The 26,302-nt window shown below is 38.9% G+C and overlaps 1 long non-coding RNA gene across 1 annotated transcript; it reads left to right on the plus strand.

Moving 5' to 3' along the window:
* The first annotated feature begins 21,471 nt into the window (after positions 1-21,471).
* Positions 21,472-24,669, plus strand: LOC120440628. The gene is made up of 3 exons (XR_005613411.1): positions 21,472-21,514; positions 24,434-24,480; positions 24,591-24,669. It is a non-coding gene; the product is annotated as an uncharacterized LOC120440628 (long non-coding RNA).
* The last annotated feature ends 1,633 nt before the right edge of the window (positions 24,670-26,302 follow it).

Genomic DNA, 26,302 nt, shown 5'->3' on the forward strand with positions numbered 1-26,302 from the left:
GGGCTGGATAGCAGCCATAATGACTTATGTAACATCTGAGTATACAATGTAGAATACATTGTAGAATGTACAGTTAGGGTCATATATATTTGGACACTAACACAAGTTTTGTTTTTTACCTGCTAACTGAAACATATTCCAGTTATTTAATTTGCATATGCATGAGCACAATGTGTAGACCCTCAGCTTTCATTTGAGGGTATCCACGTTCAAATTGGCCCTTGAAGAGTTTAGGAGTTTCAGCTCCTTGACATGTGCCACCCTCTTTGTAAAGGGACAGAAAGTAATTGGACAACTGCCTTGAAGGCTATTTCATGGGCAGGTGTGGCCAATTCCTTCGTTATGTCGGTATCAATTAAACAAATAAAAGGTCTGGATGTCATGGTTCTGGGCCACGTTGGCCCAGTATTCTTAGTTTTCATGTGTTTTGTACTTTGTTCTTTCAATATGCCACGGTTCCTAGGTTCTGCCAAGATGTTCCTTATTTGATTACCCCCCTGTGTGCCCCTCTGTGTATCTCTGAGCCCTCGTTTCCCCTCCTTGTGTTTCATTCAATGTTTTCCCCAGCCCGTTATGTCTGTCCTCTCTCTCTCTCCGCCTGTTTGAACCTCTGTGCACTTCCTGTTTTACTTTGACAGTCCCTCGTCAGTATGCGTCATGTTGTGTTCACTCCTGCCCTGTCTCGTTATGATGATCAGTGTCACCTGTGTTCCCCATGTGCTCCCACTCCCCTCGTTAACCCTCTGTGTATTTAGGTCCGCGTCTCCCTCAGTCCGGTGTCGCGTTCTCCCTCATTCATGGCCGTGTGTTTCTCCGTGTACCAGTGTATTGTTTCCCAGTTTAGTTTCATGTCAGTTTGCTTCGCCGTTTTCCTGTCCAGCAATAAAGCTGTGTTTTGAGTTTATTCCTGCCTCCGCGAGCTTGCGTTTGGGTCCACTTCCTGCCTGCCACACAGCCGAATCATGACACTGGAGTTGATTTGAGGTGTAGTGCTTGCATTTGGAATTTTGCTGGGAACAGACAACATGAGGTCAAAGGAGCTCTTTATGCAGGTGAAACAAGCCATCCTTAAACTGTGAAAACAGGAAAAAAAGAATGGCTACAATATTAGGAGTGACAGAATCTACACTTTAGCACATCCTGAGAAACAAAGAAAGAGCTGGTGAACTCAGAAATGCAAAAAGGCCTGGATATCCACGGTAGATAATCACAGAATCATTTCCATGGTGAAGAGAAAGCCCTTCACAACAGCCAACCAAGTGAACAACACTCTCCAGGAGGCAGGCGTATCGATATCTAAGTCTACATAAAGAGAAGCCTGCATGAAGCTAAATACAGAGGATTCACCGCAGTCGTCGTTGGATGGCTGTGCAACTTCAGTCAGAGTGGCCCTGACTCTTTCAAGTTTATCGTGCTTTCCTTTGTCGTGTTCTGTGGATCTCTAACCTGTGTTATCTCCCTGTGTACAGACCTTCCTGGACCTTTCCCTGGATTCCCCGGAACCCCATTTCCCCACACTATTATATATCTCTCCTGGTACCTCTGTAAATAAACTCTCTTGAATCGAAACTTTTTCCGAGTCCTGCGCTTGAGTCTGCTTGTTCACCTTGACACACAGACGGATGGATGAAACCAAGATCAGCCGCTACCAGAATGATGGCAAGAAAAAAGCATGGAGAAGGCGCGAACAGCTCATGATCCCAGTGCCAATCGCTGCTATTGGCACTGGGACACTAGTGTTTCATGATGGTGTAACACAGGACCAAAGCAGCTGAATGAATTCTGAGGTGTTCAGAGACAAACTGTCTGCTCAAATCCAGCTAAATGCAGTCAAATTCGGTGGTGTTTCATACAATGACCCAAAACATACAGCCAAAGCAACCCAGGAGTTTATTTAAGCAAAAAAGTGGAATATTGTTGAATGGCCAAGTCAGTCACTTGATCTTAACCCAGCTGAGCATTTCACTTGTTGAAGACTAAACTTCAGACAGAAAGGCCCACAAACAAACAGCAACTGAATGCCGCTGCAGTAAAGGCCTGGCAGAGCATTAAATAGCAGGATGTCCATGAGTTCATGACTTTAGGCTGCCATTGCCAGCAAAGTGTTTTCAACCAAGTATTAAAAATGAACATTTTATTTTCAGTTATTTAATTTGTCCAATTACCTATAAGTCCCTGAAATGAAGGGACTGTGTGGAAAAAATTACTTTAGTTCCTTTACTTTAGTTTTTATGCAATCTTTTTGTTCAATCCACCAAATTAAACCTCAAAGTCTGCACTTTAACTGCATCTGATTTGTTCATTTAAAATTCATTGTTATAATGTTCAGAACCAACATTAGAAAAAAAGTTGTCTCTGTCCAAATATTTACGGACTTAACTGTAATTGGCTTAATCCAAAAAGCGCAGGAAACAATCTCAGAACCAATAGGAGTACGAGACAGCTGATCACAGCCTGTCTGCAAAGAAAATCAAGAAGCCCGGAACATAACAGAAAATATTGTGTGATTTATTTCTAAGAGATTTCTCCCTTCTACCCTGCTATACGGTGACTTACTGTAACAGCTGTCTGTGGTCAACCATTTTTCAAGACTATTACTTTATCAGACTCATACTATTCTAGTTAGATGGCCATCTACAGTAAGGCTTGTTCTTCTTTGATCATATCATTGTCTCTAACTTGATTTCTACATATTTTATATGAATGTGAGAAAATTCAGAACATTTAACCTTTAGTTAATCAGGCAGGAGGAAATCAGCATCTCCTGCGTCCTTCACAACAATAACTGTTGGGTGGTGGGGGGTTGCAAATAAGTGAATGTGAAGTATCAAGGTGCACTTCGTGTTGGATCATCCATGAAAAAAGCAGATGATTAGTCAGTTTGCATTAATGCATGCAAATTATCAATGTACCAACAATTTTTTGAATTGCTAATCAGTATGGACTTTAAAAGAATCACTCAAGATATTTATTATGATCTATGGTAAAATATTAAGCATCAAGATAGAAAACAGAAGAGACATTTGCAGTATGCACATATTACCAAATGGAAATGGCTGTTCTTTTGCATTGCATTATTCATAATGCTTTCCCAGTTGCAACTGCAGTGTCATCCCAATTGATGCGTGTGTCACCTTGTGTCCACAATTTGTGCCTCATGCTGAGTTAGGTCTTTGTCTCCCGCTGTGGCCGCCCATGTAGGTAACGGCATGGAGCCAGAGATGTGCGGGCACTCAGGGCAAGAACAGACACTCTGGAAATGAGTGAAAAAAATGCAGATCCTTTGTTTTATCGCCCTTCAAATTACCCATTGACAGAAACGTTGTGTTTCCAGCTGATGAATGAGCTTTAGTAGACATCTGTAATCAGTGCAAGATTTGTGCCAGCACTATGTGTGTCTGTCCTTAGTGGCCTACATTAGTGAGTGAGCAGGGGAATAAAAATTAGTGGATTTAAGGTTCTTTTTTTGGGATCAGATTAGGAGCTAAACCCCACTGTGGCTGACAGCAAAGAAAAGCCCCAAAGATTCAAAAACTGTAATCACAATACAGTAGTTTTCCCCTCCCTTTAGCACAAACAGATTTCTTGGCTGTTCTGTTAAATTTATACAGAATGCAATGATTTGCAAGTCTTATAAACCCGTATTTTATTTACAGTAGCACATATAAAATATATCCCAGGTTTAAACTGAGACATTTCAGCATTTCATGAATAATTTTAGCTCAACACATATCAAAAAAATTAGGAGAGGGTAACAAAAGGGTGAAAAAATAACTGGTACTAAAAAGAAACAGCTGGAGGAACGTTTTGCAACTGAGTAGGTTAACTGGCAACAGATCAGTGACATGGTGAGGCAGAGTTTCTCAGAAGTAAAGATTGGCAGAGGTTCACTAATCTGAAAAAAAAGACAAAAAACAAAAATGGCCTCAACAAGTTGTGCAACAACCTTGAGTAGCTCGTCATCTACAGTAGATGCTATTATGAAAATATTCAGAGAATCTGTAGAAATCTCTGTGCAGAAAGGACAACAATGAAAATCATTATTGCACGCCTATTTCAAAAGAGACCATTTACAATATTAACATAAATTGTTATACATTGTAACAGAGTTAGCTTAAAGTTAATTTGATCTCCAGTCTTTTGGCAAGTTACATGCAGAAGAAATGTCACATAAAAAGTAAATCACAAAACATCCACATGCCAACAAGTACCAAACAGGAAAAAAATAGATGTCAGTGTTTACAAGTCTGTGAGTTGTTCAGTAAATAGTTCTGTTTTTAATAAATGTCTGTGAATACAGTTCACTGAGCCTTGCACAGATGCAAGTTAAGGCTTTGTCGTGCAAAGAAGAAGCAGCCACGTGTGAACGTGATACAAAAAGGCCGCCATCTTATAGGGAAAACTTTTCTGTGATAAGATGAATTGAAAATTGAAGTTTGGAAATCAGACACCACATCGGGATGAAGAGAAGAGAAGACCAACTGGCTTCTTATCAGCACTCATTTCAAAAGCTTAAATTTCTGATGGCATGGGGGTGAATTAGTGCCTGGAATTGGCTTGCCCATCTGGGAAGGCACTATCAATGCTGAAAGGTATGCACAGGTTTTAGAGCAACATATGCTCCCATTCAGATAATTTCTTTTTCAGGGAAGTGCTTGCATATGTCATCAAGACAACGGTAAACCTCATACAACAAAGATGACCCAAGACTGTTGAGCAGCTAGAATGCTATATTGGACAAGAATGGGACAATATTCCTTCCCAAATCTCCAAGAACTGTTTCCAGACATTTAGAGGATGTTTTTAAATGAAGAAGAGATGAACGGTGGTAAACACAGACCTGTCCCAGCTATTTTGAGACATCGATGCCATCAAAATCAAAGCAATCTAAGCAAAGTTCACTTGTCATTCCAGGGATACGATTATGTTTCCGCAGTCTTAGTAAGTGCAAAATTGTGAAATGGAAAGCCAGTTTCATATTACATACATTGCATAGATTCAGAAGTAGCTTTATTTATATATGATTTCATATTCTCTATTCAGCCACACCATCCCCCAACCATAGACCACCACCACCCCAACACACCCTCCTGTTTTTATCCCCTGTCAGTCTTATCACTGTGCCCTTGGCTTTCATTTCTCCGGGGTATTGATGGGTGCTGCGATGGCACGATGATTGACAGGTCAAGCTGATTTCCACACACTAATCATGACATCACCGCTCAGTCAATTTGATTTCATTTCACATCACATCATATCATATCAGAGCAGTCTGACTAGAAGGCGAAAAATGGCCAAAAGACATTTCACTCCTTATCTTATAGGAAAATAATGTATATTGTCAGTGTCATTTAAAGCACAAACGATCTGCTTACACTTGGGTGTATTATCAGCTGTTTGAGCAAAAAAGAAGTCCCTAAACAACAACAGCGCATTCTTTTTATGTATTTATCCACTGATTTATTTAAAATTTCACTGCCATGTGAAACATGAAGTACACTGGAATTATTGCAATAAGTAAGTAAAGTCTTCCTTCTCTATAGCTGCCACTCTGTGATTTCCATGACACTTGGTGACAAGATGGATACATTCAGTTTCTCAGTTTTTTTATACGGATGAGTCAGGGGGGCTGGAGACTATCCTGGGGGCATTGTACACACTGAGCAGGTCCCTGGTCTCTCGCAGAGTTAACACAAATGATCATTCACACTCAAAACAAATTTAGAATTGCCAATTAAATTATTTCATGCATGTCTTTGGATCTAGTGAGAAGCATGAGGAGAACAAGCAAACTCCACAGAGGAAGGCTCCAGCCAGGTGCTGTGAAGCAGCAGTGTTAACCACTACACCACCATGCTGTGCCTTTATAGTCACTACCCCAATAAGCACAAAGTTTGATGCAATTTGATGTTCTACTGGGTAAAGTAACATGCAAGGTATAGCAGAAAAAACTGGCAAACAATACAAAAAAAAAAGCTTGAAAGACATCAAAAAGGACAGAATGGCATAATGGGCAGAAACAAACTACGGGGACATACTGTGCTTCACTGCTACTGTATACAGAGAAACTATTAAGGTGAGTCAGCTCAGGTGAGTGATGAGGTGGGAGTGGCTGAATATGAATATAAATAGAAAGTTAGTAAATGGTGAAAGACAAGCAACAGATGTGTAAAAAACAGCTAGTGCTGGATTTTGACTTCAGGGCAATTTTTGTGACTTTCAACGTCAACAATTTTCAGTCAAAACTAGATAAATTACAAATATTGAATTACTAAATTCATTTTAGCACTAGTAAGACTCAGGTCATAAAACATCCAAAACAACATATTTCAATATTCAGAGCCTAATAATGTCTATAAATGGATTTAATTTCTCTCTGAATCATTGAACAGGGATGTACGAAAATGTGGCAAAATCCAATGTCACTTAATTTTATTGTCCCATGTTTAAAATAGAGTATTTTTTAGAAATATCACGAGTATGGTTCACTAGAGGAATATGATGTTTATGTGTCTAAAAATGGATTTACCATCATGTATTCTAGTTTTAGCTCAACAGGGGACATGATTAAATATTGTTACACCATTTTTAGGTCACAAATTTCACTAATTTATAGAAATCCAACATTGACGACACCTATTTGAACATTTAGAATAACAACTGAACTATATAACGCATGAGATTCACCAACTTACCACTGTTAATTGTGATGGTCACAAGCGTGGGAGTAGGTAGGTAGGGGTGAATAACCCAATTTCCTGAATCCTGGAAACAGTGAATTTTGAAAATCCAGACATTTACTGACTGATCAGTTGCAACAATGTTACAATATCTTTCGCTAACCTGATCTTTGCTGATTGGCTAGGAGAAATCTATGTTGTTGTTTAACCTCACAATGTGTCAGAGGGAGGGCAATTTTGGTGTTGATTTAAGTTATCAAATATGGTTCCTCGCCCAATAAAGAGTTATAGCAAGTACCCCCGTCAGAACTCAGGGAAACCTGATATACAGGTAAGTAAAATGCAATTTGAACCTCTATTGGGTAAAGCTGCTTATAAGGTAGAGCACCAAAAATACCAAACAATGCAATAAAAGGCTTGAAAGAGATTTTTTTTTAAAAGAAAATGAAACGACCAGCAGACAAAATCCAAGGCCTGAAAACTACCAGGAACACACACTGTGCTCCATTGGTACATACTGTACACCGAGAAGCTAATGAGGTGAGTCAGATCAGGCGAGTGAGGAGGTGGGAGTGGCTGCGCAGGAAATGAAAGGAAAGTTAGTGAATAGCAAAACACAAGCAACATGAATGAATAGAGAAAAGAAAGTTGAACTTTGTCTTCACTGAGACATTATGAGAGAGACACACGTGGGATTCACAGCGTGCCAAAATAATGTGAGAATTCAGCAACACCAAAGATAGATGTAAAGTAAGACTTCTGGGGGCGAATCGAGCTTTTTAAACCCTTATTTTGACGAGCCAACGTTAGCAACTCTTTTTACGATGGTGTTTTTGAACTTGCAGATTAACATCTCTGAAACCGTTTCAAGTTTAGTATATTTATGTAAATGGTTAAAAGTAACTGCCCAAATAAACGCCTACAGACATTTCAAGATGGCTGCCAAGATAGGAGACTTCCTTTTATATGAACTTTGATCTCCCATTTGGTGATAGCTAATGGGTTTATCAAAGCATGCTTGATTTAAACCAAACTGCTAAACACTGCTGTGGGTTTTCAGGGCTGCTAAGTAAGGGACGAGTGATTTTTTTTCTTTGTAATCTTTTTTGCAAACTTCCTTTCCATATCTTAAGGAGGTCATCTTTTTTATAAGAAGGCTCTGGAGGGAGTAGAACATGGCTGGGTTGAAACTGAGCCCTACTCCTCCACAATTAACTTAGCTACAACTATCATAGTTTCACATCTATTTAAGGCATTCCTATACCCCCCCCCCCTCCTTATTTTCTTAATGATTCACTCTGTCTTTCTCACTGCTTCTGTCTCTCTCCTTTTATCTCTTCCTTTATTCCACACGTGCCTATACTGTACTATAAATAACAGCAGCATTCCCCCAAAACATCTTCCCACTGAGTGAAAAGAAGCATTAAACCTAAATAAGCATGCCTTTGCCTGACAGGCAAAAGGCCAATGTTTCACCTCTAAGCCTGACGCTAATCATGGTGACAATATTTAGAAAAAATGCGCACAGATACTCACAGCAGCTCTGTCATCTCTGACATTTCCCATTTTCCATCTTGTTATCTGCAGCCTTTTGTTGACATTCCCAAAGCCTCACGTGCGGAGCCAGAAACAGTCGAAGGAGGGTCTAAAAATAGCAGCAGCGCATGGCTCAGTGTGCCCAATATGAGTGAGCACGTTTTTAATATCTCCTCATAAATATGCATGAGATTAAGTACTCCAGACTCCACTGTTTATTGAGTGACAAGCATTGTTTTGAAATTCATCCACTCCCTGTGCCCGTGCTGCAAATTAGTTGTTTTTCATCCAGTTTGTTGCGAACAATGCCTCACTGAATGACATGTGAATGGAACCAGAACAGATATAATAGAGGATACTGTTCCTATTACTGTAATCATTACACAAAAGGGAAGTCATTAACATTCCCAGTGAGGAGTTACTCTGTTTTTAAGTAAATATGTACCTTCTAATTTACCTTTGTTTTGTTGTTGAAACGCCTGTTTAGGCAGTCACATGACCAAACTGAGAGAATATCACTTGATCTCCTAAATATACAAGAGAAGAGCCAACCTCTGTTCAGTGTTTTAAGTCCTTTAAATGTCAGAGTTTACATAGTTACCCTGCAGGGTAACAACACATTATGTTCTTTATGCAAATCTGTGTGTTACAGAGCTTTGTTTGTGGGTCTCGCGGGGGAAAATGCTGATGTCTACCTTTTCCCAATGCGCTATGCTTCTAATGATCTATGCAGGTGCCAATAATTAAACCAAGGGTCATCCCTCATGACCTCACAGCCAGGACAGCATATGCCACAGTAGACGCTGACAGATCTGGCCGCAACTTCATACGTGTATTTCACAAAGACCACCTGTCTGCAGCAGATTTTCTTCGTCAATTTTCATGCCACATCTGTGGTAAAGTAGGCGCAACTGTTACCCCGGTTAAAATCCCCTCTGCTGAATTGGCTCCTGTGACAGCCTCCATAATCTGAGGGGACAGGTGTTGCTATGACAACAGCTTGCCCTGAGCTGAGTTGGCAGAGCTTACAAACAAATGATTACAAGAGTTTAAAAAAAAAAAAAAACTCTGTCTGTGCCAAATATACCTGTAAAGAGTGCACAAGGCGTTCTGCTTCCTCTGCTGTTCTCTATGAAGAAAGTGTAAAATGCATCTAAGGCGTCGAAGGCAAGCACATTCAGAAGGGATTTTGAGACACAAAGTAGATACCACACAGTCGGCATGAACTGACCTTGAATCGAGCAGCAGATAACTTAGTAGAGGAATTGAAAACTGACAGCGCATGGTAGTCTCATCGCTCTGCTGGCTGAAGATAAAGCTAATAATAGAGATACTGAATCTTAGAAGTTAAAAGCAGCAACAAAGCAGCAGAAAAGCTCTGCTTACAAAGTTCTCCCGCTGAATCCACGAGGAACAGCCGTGTGACCGATGACCAGCAGTTCTAGTAACTTCTGGCCTTTTAAAATTTCCATCATTAAGGTTCCTGATGAGTTATATGTTCAGGCTGAAGGCCTGGATCCATATCAGTTAAGTCCAGCTGACAGCTACAGTGAGCTATGCTTTTATAGATAGAGCAAAGTTACACAACCTTTATTTGCTTTTTTGTTATCAACTACCAGTGTGGGTGCTAATCTTTAAAAAAATGATGAAAAGAAGTGCAGAACTGTCAGTGTTTATTTCTGCTGGAAAATTCTCAGGAAAGACACATTTAGCTTAAAGTCATTCAATGTTCTGGGAAGCAATCATTAAATCAGAATGCAAAAATATGATTATAAGCAGCTGATTAGACTTTAACTGGAATCAAATTTGGTTTTTGCCGTAAATGAACAAAAAGAACCATTTTAAAATGTTCCATTATGGCATTGCAAGCATTGTCTTGAGTGGGTGTGATCAGCTCTAGTGGGACAAAAATGCAACATAGCCCTAACCCGGTGGATGTTCAGGCACAGAAGTAGTTTACTGTTTACTGTTGAGACTTTAAAACTCTGAACATGCTAGGAAGTGACAGAACCTTCATGTTACACTGAGGTGAACTTGTATTTGGTCAGAAACAGGGTTTTTCTCACAGAGAAATTTCTTACTGGAGATACTCTGTATTTCCCCAGACCGCTCCCCTTTTTTTTATAAAAATATAGTAAAGTCAACAGTTGTTATCAGAATCAGAATACTTTGATTCCACAGGAAATATGTAGTTATAAATATAAATATAAAGGTATATCAGCTATGTCATGTGTCAGTTTGTCTAATTTTTTCGACATCTGATAAAAAAAAATAGTGGAATTTATTCAGGTTATTCAAAAAACAAGAAAAGATACTACAATTTATGTATTATACACTTGACTAAACAGTGCAGGTGTGAAAAAAACTGATTGGTATTACCTAGTCAATATTTTGGTGCGCAAAAAAACAAAAAAAATCCTAATCTGTAAAAAAATAATAAACCTCATGTGTAATTTAGTTATTTAATGTTGTAAAATATGACAATTTAAATTCACCTTTAAAACAATTAGAACAATAACAACAACAAAAGAACACAGAGGAACAGCAAGAAACACAAGAAAACATGTTAATGAAATAAACAAGAACTAAAACAGTCTGTTTTGGGCTGCTTGCAGAAAACATTACATTACCATAGTTACAGGATTTTTTTATTGCTGCCAAGGAGATTATCTTTTCAGTAGTATTTGCGTATGAGTCATTCTGTCTGTAATGACAGCTTAAAAGGTTTTTATTATTTCATTATTAATAATCCAATAAAATTTGACTTACATCCACCGAGGTCTTCAAGGTCAACTTAATGATTTATTTGTTGAAAACTTTCAAGAACGACTTAAAAACTATGATTCTTAGTGTGGTGTGTATTGTCAACATATAGAAAGTGCCATATAAAGATTTTAAATATCTCGTCACATTTGACCTCTAATCAATAGATTGATCTTGAAGGTCAAAGTCATACTAATGCTATATAGCTATTTAAATTAACAACAGATTTTCAGACTAGACCATATTGGCATGGGGTACCCGACTAATCGTTCCCACAGACGATGCCATATCACACCTGCTTCACACATCACAGACGAGTTCCTAGGAGGGAATCATGTTAGTATGCTCTATGGGACTACAGTTCAGCATCCAACACAGTAATTGGGGTGGGAAAACATGTCTCCTCCTCCATCTCACTCAGCACTGGAGTGCCTCAGGGCTGTGTTTTAAGTCCCCTGCTCTACTCACTGTATACTTACAACTGTGTAGCCACATCAGATACCACCTCAAACCTGGAGAACTGGTGCCAGGAGAACAACCTCCTCCTAAATGTCTGCAAGACAAAGGAGCTGATCGTGGACTTCACTACAAAGCAGGCGAGGAATTACAAGCCTCTGATCATCAGTGGTGCCTGAGTGGCGAGCACGGCCAGATTCCGGTACCTGGGTGTCCACATCACTCAGGACCTGTCATGGTCATGTCACATCAACACCCTGGTCAAGAAAGCCCATCAGCGTCTCTTCTTCCTCAGAAGACTTAGAGACTTCCACCTGCTGCTGAGGGTGCTTAAGAACTTCTATTCCTGCAACATCGAAAGCATCCTGATGTGAAACATCTGCTCCTGGTATGGGAACAGCACCACTTTCAGCTGAACGCATCATTCACTCTGAACTTCCTGACCTGCTGTCTGTCTACACTAAGCGGTGCAAGACCAAAGCCATCCCAACAATGGACTCTTCTCACTGTCGAGCTCTTGGAAGTGCTTCCACTCCCTTAAGGCCAAAACAGAGAGAATAAGAAGGAGCTTTTTCCCTCAGGCTATTCGGGCCCTGAATCAGGGGTCGTCTGGACTGCTAGACCTTTTTTATTTTACTGTAAACTTTTAAAATTTAAAATTTGCAAATTTTGTAAATTTCTTTACTGTAGTTTAATGGTCCTGCATTGCACAGCAATAAGCATTTCACTATATGTCGTACTGTGTAAGATTGTGTGTGTGTGTGTGTGACGAAAAAAAAATGAAATGAATGCTGCACATGCAGTAGATCTACATAAATAAAATAAGATTATAAATAATATTATAGTATAAATAACAATAATTATTTCCAATAATAACGATACTATAAATTAGGTTTCAACAAATATTAGAAGCTTGTTTCCTTATTTCCACCACACTATAAACTTATCAAAGTATGTATAAAAAGAACAAAGAAGACAGAATGAGTAATTGCAAAAAGCAATACTATTTGACTTTAAAGCCGACACTACACACACAACAAGATTTTTGTTAATTAAAAAAATCTACGTAAAGTATGGTTATAATGGTGAAATGTGTAAGGGCTAACATGACCATGACTGTTGCATTGTGGGTCAGAACCAGCAGGGACGCATGGAGTCGCAAAATAATCTTATTCTGCACATGATCCAAGAGCTGGTAATGGTTTTCTGCCTTTCCATGGACAATGAGAGACATTATCAGTTACTTTGTTTGATTTTGACTTGTTTCTGTTTTAGGATTTTTTGACGGTAGCATGAGGGACACTGAAAAAGTGCTGTAAACCTTAATGTCTTCTCTGACAAAGAGTACGGGAAGGATAAAAATAAATATTCAAAGACATCTGATTGATGCACAGCCAATATTCAATTTGGAACAGTATAAATACACATAATTCTGTCAGAATTTTAACATCAAGCTACCATTTTGGTTTCTTTATTCTTGCAAACAAAACATTAAACTGACATCAATTCAGACTGAGACATTTCATCAGTGAGAAACATGGGACAGAGAAGAGTAGGTGTAATACAGGCTTTAAACTGTAAATAATTTAAACTGTACTTTGGGAAAATTGCATGTATACACAAATAACAGAAGATAAGTCTTGGGGTTAGTTGACGCTTGGTGAGAAAAAAACTGCACTGCCTGCAAATACACTGTTATTACTCGTGTTTTGGGGAGTGAACAGACCTCCCACCATAGTGACATTTTTAAAAGCTCTCATCCTTTTTATTACTTTGACATTTTGAAGATCCTGTGGACTGCCTGTGCTGTGTTACCAGCACCTTCAGTGTTTTTGAGAAAGGCCTGTTACAAGAGAGTCTGAAGTCCAAGTGCAGTTGCTTTAAGTGGTATCTCTGTCCTACACACATAATATTAGTCTATTACATAATCTGAATTGGGGTTTTTTTTGTTTGTTTTTTTTAAACAGTGCCTATAACATGACGGCTGTTTAAATATGTATTTAGTGTCTTCACTCGTGACATTACTGATGACATTTACACAAGCATAAAAGCAGGAACTGTTTTGTTTCCAGACCCTTTAACACCCAGTAAAGCGCAAATTAACATCTCATTCATCTATTTCCTAATCACTTATTTAATTCCAGCCTGATATCACAACAAAGCATGTAACAGACATGCCGGCCCACTGTGTCCGTTTCACGCTTTGCCTCTCCAAAACGTGAAATGTACACACTGCAGAATTTGCAGTAACAGCAGAGGAAGATATTTTATTCCAAGCCAACATGAAAATAATCACAGGAAAGCCATTAAGTACACATTATTAACACATTTACATGTATATAAATATTAGCCGCCTAGCTTAAACATTTCTGATGATTAAGGATGCTGTAATGTACTCAATATGATTTTTGCTCACTATAGACTTTGTGGCTTTACATACATTTTCTCCTCCTGCTGCTAATGCAATTTCTGCGTGCGTGTCCATTTCACGTTTTGGAGAGGCAAAGCGTGAAATGGACACAGTGGACCAGCTTTTGTCACAGATATACATATTTAATTTTATTGTATTTTAAAGAACCTGATTAATTTCAAACTGTTTTACATTAAAAGAGTATGGCAGATTGACAAGAACATCCTGTTTTAGAACAGCATGACTCCAAATATCTTTCCACAATCTCTTGTGAAATAATGAAGGGAGGGGAAAATCAATCATACCATCCACTGAAACACCCACGGAAGCCTCTGTTCCACTTGAGACAAGGAAAAACAAGGCAGATAAAAACATCAGGGGCCTGAAGTATAAAGAGTGTGTACACCTTTCCACAGACATAAACTGCTACTTATGAAAGGAACAGTGTGTAGTGGACTGTAAAGACTTCTCCTAACCCCATGCCTGAGTGACTCAAGCCTAATATGGTGAAGTGAAGATGAAGAATAAGTTGGAAGATAGAATTTGAAATGAAGCAAAACAGCTTTAACATTTTTTTTTTCACGGAACAAAGCAAATAATTATGTCTGTAATGAATCTTTTCAGCCTAGTTTTGCTTCTGAAGTTTTATCTTCTGTTTCTTTTGCCAAAAGTGAGATCATCAAATAAAACACAACACTGTTCTTTGTCTCCTTTGAGGATCTTGTTTTCACATTAGGTACACACAGTGAGTGGCTGTGGTGTTCATGGTCAGAATTAGGTTACATGACGATGCTTAGATTCACCTACCTACCAACTTTATACTGTCTAATATAAAGAATTATAAAAAGTATCCTGTCAATGCAGGAAATGGAAATAAGCCAAGACAGCCTGTGAAACATTGCTAACATTTTACTCTATGAAACAAATTGTATTCCACAACAGAAAAGCCAGCTGTTTCCAACAAAACTGTAAAGTGTATTTTAGTATAAAGAGAGAGAGAAAGTACTTCTACACCCGAGTCCTACTGCCTTTTTTTTCAGTAAATGGTTGAAGAGCTTTCACAGCAGCCACACTAGTTGCCATTCTCCATGTGTGTTTTCTAACGTGCGTTTGAATGTCCTCCTTCTTTTGGTGAATTCCATTTGAAGTCATGAAATCAGAATTTCTGAGTTCCCAATCTGAATTTTCAATTGGAAGGCCCACTCAAGGTAGACGTCCAGCAGGGAAAGTTGGAGCAGCCCCAATAACCCAGACTTAACAAGCCAAGATAGCCACAACATTAGCAGAACTCTAAATCTTGTCATCTGTATCGCAACAGTTGTGTATTTGTAACTGGCTAAATAAGCCCTGTATTGCTACTGATACACAGATGGTTCTACCTTCCTAAGGAGCAAAAGAAAAAAAGAAAAGTCCTGCCATCTCTTCATCTTGGGAGTGACATCACTCCCAAGTTTGTCATCTGGTGCAATGCTACGTTTTTCTTCTTCTTCAGCATCTAAAGACGGTCAAGAGCTCTTTTTGGTTTTTCAGAATCTGAAATATTGAATTTAACTAAACACAGTTATGTCTTTGTGCATAAACACAGTGTTAGCTTGCGTTAGTAGGAGGACGCATAAGGACATTGTACAACTGGCAAATTAACACACCGGACAAAGATGAATGTTGTATTTGCTCGACTGCCTCTTTTGTGGTCATTGCTGTAATGTCTCTTCTGCACTGGCACCCAACTGGAAAATAAGCTCCACCTGCTGTTTTCCTCAGTCCAAGTAAATCAGATTTTAGGGAACAAGGGGAAAAAAAGGAAAAAAATAACCCTCTGAGTTTGGCAACTACTGGGTACCTATAGGGTACAGTGCTAGAGAGAACCTAAAATCAGCATGAACTGGCGCTAACAAGTTTTAAAGAATAAAAATAACTACTTCATATTTGGCTGTAGAACACTTTTGTTCTACACTGGAACAAACCGGAATCACACAAGCATCAGTGACTCAATGAAAAAAGAAAATGATCACCTAAAGCTGCGACTTTGTGAACCACGTGGTGATCTGGATTTCTGTCTTTAACATCTTATTGCATTATTTACAGTGAAGTGCAGTCACATTTAATTAAATGTAAGCATCTATTTTTAGACCTTATGAAAGATGTGTAGGCATGCAAGGTTATCTGGGACACGTAATTTTGTGCACGTGAATTTGTGTGTTTTACAATGATTTTCTGAAGCAGCAAAAAGCAAACAGTGTATCTGCATACAGTTTTTACACGTTAATATAGGGCAATACAGAGAACATATACAGGGAGTGCAGAATTATTAGGCAAATGAGTATTTTGTCCACATCATCCTCTTCATGCATGTTGTCTTACTCCAAGCTGTATAGGCTCGAAAGCCTACTACCAATTAAGCATATTAGGTGATGTGCATCTCTGTAATGAGAAGGGGTGTGGTCTAATGACATCAACACCCTATATCAGGTGTGCATAATTATTAGGCAACTTCTTTTCCTTTGGCAAAATGGGTCAAAAGAAGGACTTGACAGGCTCAGAAAAGTCAAAAATAGTGAGATATCTTGCAGAGGGATGCAGCAGTCTTAAAATTGCAAAGCTTCTGAAGCGTGATCATCGAACAATCAAGCGTTTCATTCAAAATAGTCAACAGGGTCGCAAGAAGCGTGTGGAAAAACCAAGGCGCAAAATAACTGCCCATGAACTGAGAAAAGTCAAGCGTGCAGCTGCCAAGATGCCACTTGCCACCAGTTTGGCCATATTTCAGAGCTGCAACATCACTGGAGTGCCCAAAAGCACAAGGTGTGCAATACTCAGAGACATGGCCAAGGTAAGAAAGGCTGAAAGAGGCGACCACCACTGAACAAGACACACAAGCTGAAACGTCAAGACTGGGCCAAGAAATATCTCAAGACTGATTTTTCTAAGGTTTTATGGACTGATGAAATGAGAGTGAGTCTTGATGGGCCAGATGGATGGGCCCGTGGCTGGATTGGTAAAGGGCAGAGAGCTCCAGTCCGACTCAGACGCCAGCAAGGTGGAGGTGGAGTACTGGTTTGGGCTGGTATCATCAAAGATGAGCTTGTGGGGCCTTTTCGGGTTGAGGATGGAGTCAAGCTCAACTCCCAGTCCTACTGCCAGTTTCTGGAAGACACCTTCTTCAAGCAGTGGTACAGGAAGAAGTCTGCATCCTTCAAGAAAAACATGATTTTCATGCACGACAATGCTCCATCACGCAGCGTCCAAGTACTCCACAGCGTGGCTGGCAAGAAAGGGTATAAAAGAAGAAAAACTAATGACATGGCCTCCTTGTTCACCTGATCTGAACCCCATTGAGAACCTGTGGTCCATCATCAAATGTGAGATATACAAGGAGGGAAAACAGTACACCTCTCTGAACAGTGTCTGGGAGGCTGTGGTTGCTGCTGCACGCAATGTTGATGGTGAACAGATCAAAACACTGACAGAATCCATGGATGGCAGGCTTTTGAGTGTCCTTGCAAAGAAAGGTGGCTATATTGGTCGCTGATTTGTTTTGTTTTGTTTTTGAATGTCAGAAATGTATATTTGTGAATGTGGAGATGTTATATTGGTTTCACTGGTAAAAATAAATAATTGAAATGGGTATATATTTGTTTTTGCTAAGTTGCCTAATAATTATGCACAGTAATAGTCACCTGCACACACAGATATCCCCTAAAATAGCTCAAACTAAAACAAACTAAAACTACTTCCAAAAACATTCAGCTTTGATATTAATGAGTTTTTTGGGTTCATTGAGAACATGGTTGTTGTTCAATAATAAAATTATTCCCCAAAAATACAACTTGCCTAATAATTCTGCACTCCCTGTATATATAATGTAAAAACTTAACTTTTGGTGAATGTTGTAGCCTTCTTATTTAGATGGATAAGATACTAACTGAGGCTTGAACTAGCAGGTTTCTTTAGTGTCATATAATTTACAGTGCACATATCCATTTTCTTTAAGTGGAAGGTGACAGGAATGGGTTTTTTTTGTAACACCATCATTTTGACATATTTTATCCAATTCATGTGGACATCAGTTGCTGGTAAATGTGAACCAGACACCGCAGACACTAAGGATGGTTGTATAGATACAGTAAATTATTATAGCAGATTTGATTAGTTGTGCAATATTTGTTAAAGTGAAATGCATTTGAGTTCAGGTGGCATCTCTCTGTATCAGCTGTTCTTACTGAATGTGTCTAAACTTGCAGTTCACTAGCGTGCACTTCAGGCATGATGCTTGTACATTTTATCGGCTGCATCCGGGAGTGTATTTTTGTAATGGTTGGTTGGAGCTGACAGTATCTTACCACAGCCAAATCAATGAATGAGATACTACAGTTGCTCTGATTAAACAGGTCAGTGATCATCGGCTGAGGGACTCACAGACTAAAATGAAAACTAACAAACATATTGGAATACCAAACCTACAAATAGTAGAAATTAGCAAAACCAGTGATTAATTGGGTGGTTGATTTTTGAGGGACTTCAGAATCAGGAAAAAACTCATAAAGCCTAAATGTTTATGCAGGATTTAGCAGTGCAGCTAATATACTCAAAGATGGCTTTTGTGTTTGAAAAAAAGACAAAATCTGGAAAATCCCGTCAATAGACAAAATAACATATTAAGCACATATAAATATTGATGTTCTCTTCACTATCAACACCAAAATTCTTATTACATGGATATAAAGCAACTTTACATAAGATAATTTAACTTCATCAGAAAATTGAACATTTGAACATAATACTACTACCATCTACATTCAACCTGGTTACTGCATCACAAGCTGGCATTGCATGTTTTCATAATTCACTGATGCAAACTCTATAGGATAAACCAGTATGGATTATGGATGAACGCATGAACTGTCCTTGACATGCTAATTTACTTCACCATCCATCCCAGTGCACACGAACTAGATATATAAAGTACAGGAAATGTGGGTCCATATTACAGTAAATTAAATTATAGCCATGCAACATGTATAGGAACTGTAGGGTGATCGAAACATGTTTTTTAAATTGATCCAAATGCTTGAAGTGTGTGGCCTGAAATCAATTTTCTAATTTATGTTATTTCATAATAAACAGTTTTATTTCCTCAAAATGACAAAGTGCTACAGCTGCTTATATAAATACAGTTTCTACATTTTGCCATGTACATCACTGTAGCTAAGCTCTGTAAACTACTGTTTGGCTCTTCTTCTTCTTCTTCTTCTTCTTCTTCTTCTTCTCACACCACCCACTTTATTAGGTACACCTTTTTAATTTGGACTCCTTTTCGCCTTCAGAGCTGCCAAAGCTCACATTCAACATGGTGGTGGAAACGGTGGGATGCTGGTCCATACTGACATGATAGCATCACACAGTTGCTGTAGGTTTGTCGGCTGCACATCCATGATGTGAATCTCACACATCCCAAAGGTGCTCTGTCTGATTGAGATCTGGTGACTGTGGAGGCAATGTGAGTACGGTGAATACACCATCCTGTTTGAGAAACCATTTAGGATGATTGGTGCGCTGTGTGACATGGGGTGTTATCCTGCTTAAACAGTTACCATCAAAAAATGGCTCCATTAAGGGGCCCAAAATGTGCCAAAAAAATCCCCCACACTGTTACACCACCAGCAGCAGCCTCAACAACTGATACAAGACGGGATGGATTAGTGCTTTTGTGTTGTTTATGCCAAATTCTAACCCTAACATCTGAAATTAAGACTCATCAGATCAGACAGTCTTTCTTATATTCTGTTGCCCAATTTACGTGAGCCCATGTGAACTGTTGCCACAGTTTCCTGTTCTTAGCTGACAAGAGTGGCGCTTGGTGTGGCTGCTACGTTTGTAGGGTATCTCCCGGTTTGATGTGTTGTGTGTTCATGTAGGAAGTGCTTTTTGCTGTTGCCTTCCTATCAGCTTGAAGCAGTCTCCATATTCCTCTGACAGTTCTCAGAGAACTGCCACTCCCTGGATTTTTCTTTTTCAGATCATTATCTAAACCCTAGAGATGGATGTATGTGAAAATGCCAGTGGATCAGCAGGTTCTAAAACAATCAGACCAGCATTCAAGTTCAGTTTGAGCTTCAGCAGGTTCATCTGGCGCCAACAATTACGTCATGTTCAAAGTCACCTAAATTACCTTTCTTCTATATCCTGATGCTCTATTTGAACTTTAGCAGGTCATCTTCACCACGTCTACATGCCTACACACATTAAGTTGCCAACATGCAAATAGCTGATTAGATTTTTGCATGAATGAGCTGTTGAAAAGATTTATTTAACTGCTGTCTTTGTGAGAGCCTAATTTTTTTTATGAATGCTCTATTTACCTCTTTATTAACTGAAACAGGATCTTTATTTTTCAGAGCTTTGAATCAGTGATGTTGCAAGAAAACTATAGCCATAGCACACAATTCATGCTTCTATACAATTATGACACAAACAAATTTACCATCTATACAGATAGGTCAAAGCAATAAAGATATAAACCAGTCATAACTCATACCTTTGAGTGCGCTTGGAACTTTTCTGTCCTTTCTGGTTTGCAGGTGTACAAAAACAGGTTGTTTGGTATCTAAAATAATATTGTAACGCTTGATAAGATGTTGGTGAGTTATTGAGTTGTAACACAGCAACAGATTGGACACAGGCAAACTATATATATATATATATGTATATGTGTTTTGTTTTTGCTTTCTATTAATTACATCAGTAATAATGACAGCACTGTCTCTCTCCATGTGTCGACAGTCCACACTTTAAACAGACAGAAACTGCACAAATGCATTGGCGTCTCAGAGTAATTAAGGAAGTCTTGATGGTTTTTCAAAAGGATAAATCACTGTAATAAAAATGTGTGGACAGCTATTTTTAGCTCCTCATTACAACATGGCATATTCAGACCATCCAATCTATCCCTTTGACAGACAGATGATGCCTTCTGAATGTGGAATTAGTGAGTGCCTCCACTACGTCTTTGTGAGATTTTTTTTCTCTTTTACTTTTAATGACAGTTCCAATTAGGAAGTCCTCTTCGGGTCGTGGATAAAACAGAAAAAAGTAATGATGGATGGGTTTAGAGACAAAGAAAGAGAGGGAGCCCAGAAAGAGACACGCAAAGGCAGCCCCAGTAGGAGATGGCTGTCTGCTCTCTGTTTCACTTCACCGTAGGGGTCCCTTTTAGCAATGGACCGGGCACTGACACTTTCTCCTAATGAGGGAGCAAGACGTCTTTTGGACAAGCTAGGAAGCCATTAATAGTGTTAACTGGGCTTGCTGGAGGAGAATATATCCTCCATGACTTGGCGTGTCTCTCTTTGTGGCGAACGTACGCATACAAGCATGCACTTATACCTGTTGTACTTTAAGGAGCACATTTTTTACTTCTCTTTCAGAGCTGCGTTATTTTTGCACCTGCAAAGATAAAATGAACAGATGTGCAGTTATCTTCTCGCTTTGACTTAATGTCAAAAAGGCCCGACACTTGAAAATGACTGAACAGAAGCTGGCATGAATGTGGAATAACAATTTGCAGCAGCTGAATTCAATATAACCAATTAAAAGTCATTATGTCTTCATTGTCAGCCATCATGGTATCCGTGGGAAGGATGTAGCTGTTCACTTCAGAAAGAATACAATTGTAAGTGTATTTTATTTACATTTAAATATTCCTTATACACATAAATGTATTATTATTATTACTGCTGTTGTTTTTTTCTTGTATGCTGGAGGACTTTAACGCTCTCTGTGTAACTTTTATCATTCATGGCATGACGTCTATTGAGTGGTGTGACTTCAGGATATTATAATAATATAATAATTTTAACATTGACATTATTGTTTTATAATTAGCAATAGCTGCTAGCCACTACTTTAATAAAACTTTTTCTTACTTTTTGGATATTTGCCACTTTATTCCAAATAACATTAAATGTTGTTGTTGGTGCCCTCATAAAGACCAGGCTGTCTGTCTTTAAAAGGCTTCACCAAGTTTGTTGTGCTGCTAGTCAGGAGAGGGGCAGTGTGCCTGCTGGAACTGGTGCTGTGTGAGGTTGTGTCATCTGGATGAGGCAAAGAAAGCAGTGTTGTTTCAAATGAGGATCTAATCCCACAGTAATATTTAGTATTGATTAGTATCTGGGTATCACTTTTTGACAACCCTGCTCAGTACATGTGCTGCCTATGGTATCTACGGCAGCGGTCCCCAACCCCCGGGCCATGGACTGGTACCGGTCCGTGAGTCGTTTGGTACCGGGCCGCGAGTGTTGAGGTTCGGGTTTTTATTTATTTTTTGGTAGCGGTACTGGTTTTATTTTGTTGTATTTATCCACGACACCTTAAAGGCCGGTCCGTGGCGCAAAAAAGTTTGGGGACCGCGGATCTACGGTACTGAACAACAACGACAATTAATCATGTTTCTATTATTTTGATACCAAAAGTTGATAAATATCAGTTTTGGTGACATCCCCATCTGGGTTTTAATCCATGAGCCAGCTGTAGCCTTTCTGTGTGTCCTCTTTTCTTCCTGTGGGTTCTCTCCAGCTGCTCTGACAGTTGTTCTATGATGTAAACTCTCTTTCAGTAATATCAGATCACAGGCTAAATTCATAACAAATGAAATTAAAAAGTGTACGACATCAACCCATGTTCACACGGGGCATGATGATCTTCTATGATCAATTACAGGACAACTCAGGGAAGTGACACAAACCATGTTAGGCAAAGACAAATGACTGAAAACGTCAAGGAAATGTATTAGAGGGTTGTAGCCCTGCCAGGCTCACATACTGCACACTCTTGCACAAGAGTCATTTCCCATGAGAGCAAAGCTGCCAAACACCAAGTCACCTTGTCTCAACTTGGCTAAGGGTTAGGTGATAGACTGCTGTGTGATGGGCCTTCTATAGCTTGAGCACCACATTGTTTCTGTCATGTCTGCTACTAGCCAGTTATCTGCCATGCTCAAGAATAAAATGACTTCACTGTATGCTGTCTCTTCCAGTCGCACCATTACCTGATAGAGATCTGAGTATAAAGAATATGCCTTAAACAGTTCATCTTCAAGTTCGTTCCAAAGCTGAGCAAGCACATCAGTCACTTGAATTTCTTCTCAGGTCTCTCTGTTCACCCCTCACACATCACTAAGCCATTTCATCTCACTTAACTTGTCAGGATTTTAACAACTTTATCTTTTAAGCAATGTTAATCTTATTTCCCCAAATCCCATTTTGCTGAACAGGCAGTTTAAGATCCCTGAATATAATAATGGAACAGACGCTTGTCACTTTAGTAAAAAAGTCACAAGTGCAAATAAATAATAAATAAACTTGATTCCAATAAAGACTTATTTGGTTTATTTTACAGATACAAATAAAGAAAGGTCCCATTTAATGTGGGAGCAGAGTAAGATGCTTTCCCACCAAGTTTATTCATTATATGTTAAAAAAAAGAGAGAGTGTGTGATTTTAGAGAGTTCGGACTTTTTTATGTGTATTTAAAACAAATTATTAGTGATTACCCTGCTGAAGAAAGCAGATGTATGGCTGTTGATAAAATTATTAGACACTATTTGTGACAGTGGATTTAATATAAGGGCACCGCTGCTATAATTGCAGGGACAGTTCGTACGATCTGTATAGGTGTTCTTCTGTTTCCTTCCTTTTATCTACCTTCAAGACCTCTGATTATGAAGATTATTATTTACTGCTTGAGCAGCTGTAAGATGTTAAACTTGTTAAAGACTGTTCTTTTAATCACCACAGTGACCATTTTAAACCATTTTAAATCACTACTTTATTATCTAAGGGATATTGTAAAATGACATATTTAAATGGGAATCAGTATACAGTGATCTTAATAAGTAATTGTCATTTTTCACATGATTATCTCAAAATATCTGTTTGGACTGAGCCGTCTTCCGCCACCACATTTCTAACACCTTATAAAAGTGAGTCACATAAAAGCAGCATGTTTATTTGGCACGGACATGAATTTACTATTCTCCTGCACTGCACATTGCTAGTATGCGATGTAGTGTGCCAAGGGTAACATATGGGGTTAATGAACTGTGCTGTACAGGACATATGTCTACTTCCTGGTAGAGAAAAGATCTTCCTTTTTGCAGTTGGCTATGTCTACAACGATACCCCGCTGTTAACGGTGACGCTCTCAAGGTCATTGTGTTGTGCTTTCATTCGTGCCTCTTTCCCTTTGTGGAAATGTGATGGTGATTAGTACTGTACTGTTTTTTAGCCTTCAGTGGCCTTCAGGACAAAAACAGTTCCCTTGTTTTCCCTCGGTAGCCACATGAGTTCAATACACAGCAACATAAGAAAACACAAATACAAGCAAGCTATGAAAACTACTTCAGCAATTTCAAGAAAATGAATTCTGCATCGTGACAACACACAAACACTGAACTAGTAAATGCTGCTTTTCATTCTCTTTATTTATTCATTTATTATTATTATTATTATGTAATATTGTTTTGGTATAAATCATGCACTTTACATAAATATGAATGATATCTTTCCACTCTCTCCTGTGAACTCTGCATCAGATTGCAAGATGACTTCACCGGCTAAAGGCTAGCGATGCTCATATCAGGTATATTCTGACATTCATTTTGTTAAGCTTTCATAACATCAGTCTTTTATGTATTCAATGATTAAAACATTCTTATAGAATAATTCAGATTGTGGATTTTTTTTCCTCAGGTGGAGTTACAGAGGTCACTTACATGTGGAGCAGAGAACTTCAGAGCCTCGCTTGTTAAATGTTATACTAATGCAATTCAGCGATTGCCTGAAGACACCATGGACCTAAGCTCAACTTTTCAAAGCATAGGAGTAGGTTAGTATGCGGTCTACTTTTGTGCAAATACTTTCAGGGTGGTTTGGGGCTTTAAATGTGATAATCTGTATTGCTAAATTGTCTGTGACTCTCCTTAAGGTTCTTCCTCTGTGATGTATCTGTATTCACATAATCTAATGCTTATGGCTTCCTCCTTATTTAACATTTAGGTTTCTATACAGTGAACAAGTACACTTTCTAAATAGAAGATGTACCAGTAGACGTCCAGTGGCTTTCATGCATGCTTGCATGTGATAGTGTGAGACACACAGCAAATTAACCTGATATTATAGCTTACTATTTAGCCCTGGGGTGAGCTAATTAATGCTTGAGATTGCACTTTAATTGTGCAGTGGGGGTAAAAAATACTTGGGATGACCGTAAAAACAAGATAAGTTTACAATAATAGGATGCTTGCTAATAATGCATGCTAATTATTCTCCAAGATAACTGTTCCGCTATTTTTGGGAGCGTGTCAGCAATTCCACCTAACTGCTGATTAAGTTATTATGGGAGACGGTACAATCAGAGGTGTAGGCTTTTCCAGAAAAATTCTCATTGTCTCTCAGACAATTTTGACATGTGTACACGTTTTTGTGCTGAGAGGTGATGTCCTACAGAAACCTGTCAATGAGTGTCTGCAGAAAGACAAAACTGAGTATGCTTATATAATGTAATGTAAAGATTTTAAATAATCTTCATCTTCAATTATTTCTGCTAATGCTGGTGTACATAAAATGCTGCTCTTTGAACACTTAAAGCTTTCAGTGACAGAGAAATCATCTGTCTTTCTTTTGCCCTTTGTGTTTATTTGTTGTTCAAAATCATAATTATTCTTATGGTCTGCAGGAGCTGCATGTGCACTGTGAAGTTTTTAGCGTACAAGAAAAACACAGAACTGCTTATAAAAACGCTGGTCTGCTGTGTTGCGACTCTTCATGTACACGCACTGGCTACTTTATTAGGTACAGCTGTTAACTGCTTATTAATGCACATATTTATTCAGCTAATCACATTTCAGTAACTTAGTGCATTTAGGCGTGTATAAATAGTCAAGGCCACCTGCTAAAGTTCAAACTGAACTTGAATGCTGGTCTGAGGCTTTCAGAAGCTCCTGATCTGCTGGTGTTTTCCCACACAACCAGGATTTACAAAGAATGGTCCAAAAAAGAGAAGAGTGAGCAGACTGCTTCAAGCAGTCAGGAAGACAATGGTTAAAGCCAAGGTATGCAGAAGAGAATCTCTGAATGAACAACACGACAGTCAGTGAAGCAGTTTGGTTAAAGCAGCAGAAGACCACAGTGGGTGTCACTCCTGTCAGCTAAGAAGAGTTAACTGAGGCTACACTCCATGTGGGTTAACCATAATTGGACAATGGAAGTCTTATGTTGCCTAGTCAGATGAGGCTCGGTTTCTGCTGCAGCATTCAGTTGGTAGAATCAGTGTAAGTTTGCCGGAGGTGGTGTTCTTGGCACACTTCAGGCCACTTTGTACCAATTAAGCATTGTTTAAATGTCACAGCTTACTTGAGTATTGTTGGTAACAATGCTCGTCCCATTATTACCACAGTGTACCC

Source organism: Oreochromis aureus, linkage group 6, assembly GCF_013358895.1.
Source record: "Oreochromis aureus strain Israel breed Guangdong linkage group 6, ZZ_aureus, whole genome shotgun sequence".
NCBI lineage: Eukaryota > Metazoa > Chordata > Actinopteri > Cichliformes > Cichlidae > Oreochromis > Oreochromis aureus.